Below are 3,219 nucleotides of genomic sequence, written 5' to 3' on the forward strand. Positions count from 1 at the left end.
ACACAATTGATGTATGTATGGATTGTGGTAAGAGTTGTATGAGCCCCTAATAAAATGATTTTTAAAAGAAAAAAAGTAATACAAGTAAAATGGATCTATTAGTAACTGCCATGATATATATACTTTGAAACAAGAGCAAAAGCAACCCAAAGTATGTGTGGTAAATATGTACTATGTAGGTATATGAGGGAGTATCCCCCCCAAATCAAGAACCGCCCCCCAAAGCTATATATTTAAATTGTTTTATAAAACAACCTTATCACCTTCAAAGTACTCTCCATTACACTTAATAAGTTTATCTAATCTGTGATTCCATTCTTGGAAACATTTTTCAAACTCATATGTTTGGATGGCTGACAGCACCTTCCTCATTTTTGTTTATTTTCTTCTTCGCCTCTTCTACTTCATCAAATTGCAGTCCTTTCATGTCCCTCTTCATTCACGGAAACAAAAAGAAGTCACATGAAGCAAGATTGGGTGAGTAAGGTGCATGGGGCAAGAGAGGCATGCTGGGTTTTTTTGTTTTTTGTTTTGCCAAAAACTGACTCACTGAGATGGCTGCATGCGCAGATTCATTGATCATGGTGGCAAAACCAGTACCCCATCTACCACAAAGCAGGGGTTTTTTTTATCATAAAAGGCAGGTCTTTTTATCACACACTCTTACACAATCTTTTCAGAACCTCTGAATAGAATGCTTGATTAACAATCTGACCTGGTGGAACAAACTCCAAATATACTATGTATGAGTCAACATTTTCATCTATTCGGGAAGTTCATGGATGTCCAGAACAAGGTTTGCCAGCAATCAACATTTCACCTTTTTTGAAAGGAGAAAACTACTCATACACTTGAGCTTTTCCCGTAGCACTGTCCTTGTAAGCTGTATTCAAAAATCACAACAGTTTCTGTGGCATTTTTCCCATGCAGGAAACAAAATTTCACAGCCGCACGCTGTTCTCTTAACATTTCTATCACAAAAAAATGAGGTTTGAGGTGATGCCACTGGGTGCACTAACTCAGAGTGAGTTTCTTGATGTTCTCCTAGCGGGAAAATGGTGTACTACAAAAGATCTGCCCAGCAGAGCTTTTTTCTGTTTGTTTGCGGTTTTTTATCCCTTCATATGTAAATATGTTTGCATCTATGTCACTGTATGTATGTATATAATAAAGCACATAACGGTGAAATGACTGATATTTCTTGGACATAACAAAATCTTGAGGGATTGGATTTCTGGGTTTGAAAGATTATGACCATAATCTCATGAGACATCTCTGTCAATGAGCATAAAGTAGTTCATAAGTTATGATCTGCACCCTGGTTTGCTAAGTAGTGTATGGGATCTTAAAAGCTTATGAATGGCCATCTAACATACAACTATTGGTCTCCACTTGTCCAGAACAAAAGAGAAAGAAAGGAACCAAAGACTCAAAGAAGAAATTAGTCTGTAGAACAAATGAATCTTTGCCTTATCTCCCTGAGACCAGAAGAACTAGACAATACCTGGCTACCACTACTGATCGTTCTAATCAGGGCCACAACACAAGAACCCTGGAGAAAATGTAAGCGAAAACTCCAAATTCTTGGACTCTGTGGAGTGGGGAACAGTCTTACTGGACTGGTTGAGATTGGGAAACCAAAAAAAAAAACTTTGAATCAAAACTCCCTGGAGGAGGGAGCTTCCAATAAAATGATTAAGAAAAAAAAAATCCCAGAGGTAACAAATTGGCTCAAAAAGTAAAATCATCCATTAAAAATCACCCATATGAGATCAAATGTTCAATAATTATTTTTTTTTAAAAGAAAATGTAGTAGTGGGAAATTCGATTAATGGAAACAGAAAAAACATAATGGAAATGATGAAACTGTTTATTCATTGTGAAAAATGTAACCAATGTCACTGAACAACTTGTGTAGAAATTATTCAGTGGGAACAGAAACTGCTATGAAACCTTCACTGAATATACAATAAAAAACATTTTTAAGACCCTTTGGATAAAGTAAAGAACAATCATTTTTTAAAGTCCCTGATCTCAAGGGTTTAATCAATCTTTTGTAAGGCATCATATAATTTAACTTTAATCTCTTATGTACTCATACACTTAATACTTAGGCAAAAAAATTGGCCCATCACCCAGAGAACCAGTGTGGAGTTCCTGAAGAGACTACATTGTCTCTACTAAGTTAACATACATCTACCCAATAACCTAGCAATTGTACTCAGACGTATATGTATGCAGAATAAGACAGTCATGGAAAGTATTGTCCCAGTCCTTCTAAAGCAAAAAAAGGTAATAACGCCAACAGACTACTGGACCACAGACCACCAGACTTAGCTTTAAAAAAAATACCATCTAATTTTCCAGGAAACCCTTAGCAGCTCTCTCATGGCTCCCCTGGTCCCCACCACCCATGGCCCTGTAGTCTTCATCTGGGGTTCAGTGGTCTGTGACTGTTGAACATACAGAACCTCAATCATGTTTTCTCTTATACTTTTAGCTACAACTCACATTTGCTTAGAATCATCTCCCTAGTACAGGAATGTTACTGTTATTTTCACATTTGTTAGTTCATTGAATAGGTTAAAAGGTTAATTGTTGATATCAGAGTTAGAAGCTTATTGATTTCAAAGTTACTCCTAAGGATAATGTTCATAAGCAATTGCCTTTAAATTTATTATTGTCTCTAAAAATAATTTTTAAAAATTTAAAACAAAACAAAACATTATTGTCTAGTGCTTTTCCACCCTGGCCATATATTACAAAGATTTGGAGGCCTCTTTTTTTTCTCAAAAGACCATTTTATTGGGGTCTCACAACTCTTATAACAATTGTATCAGGCATATTTGTACACATATTGCCGTCATTATTTTCTAGACATTTACATTCTATTGAGCCCATGGTATCAGCTTCTGTTAGGGTTCTCTAGAGAGATAAAACCAAATTGCTGATAATTTAATATATTTATTTATAAAGATACTTAGATATATAACGAGAAATGAACTGTTAAATCATATATAGATAAATATATAATGCAAGAAATAAACAGTTAAATTAGAAAGCACTACAAATGGCTCAGTGCAACTCACGTCTGTGAGAGAAAGTTGAGAAACTAGCAGTCCTTCAATTCTCTGTCTGATGCCATATCTTCCTCTATTTGTAGAGAGAGCTAGGCTATGTCAGCACAGCAGCCAATCACAAGGCAGGTCACCAACCGCC

The sequence above is a fragment of the Echinops telfairi genome, unplaced genomic scaffold, assembly GCF_000313985.2.
Source record: "Echinops telfairi isolate 266 unplaced genomic scaffold, ASM31398v2 ScPeMD7_7415;HRSCAF=8453, whole genome shotgun sequence".
NCBI classification, from domain to species: Eukaryota; Metazoa; Chordata; class Mammalia; order Afrosoricida; family Tenrecidae; genus Echinops; species Echinops telfairi.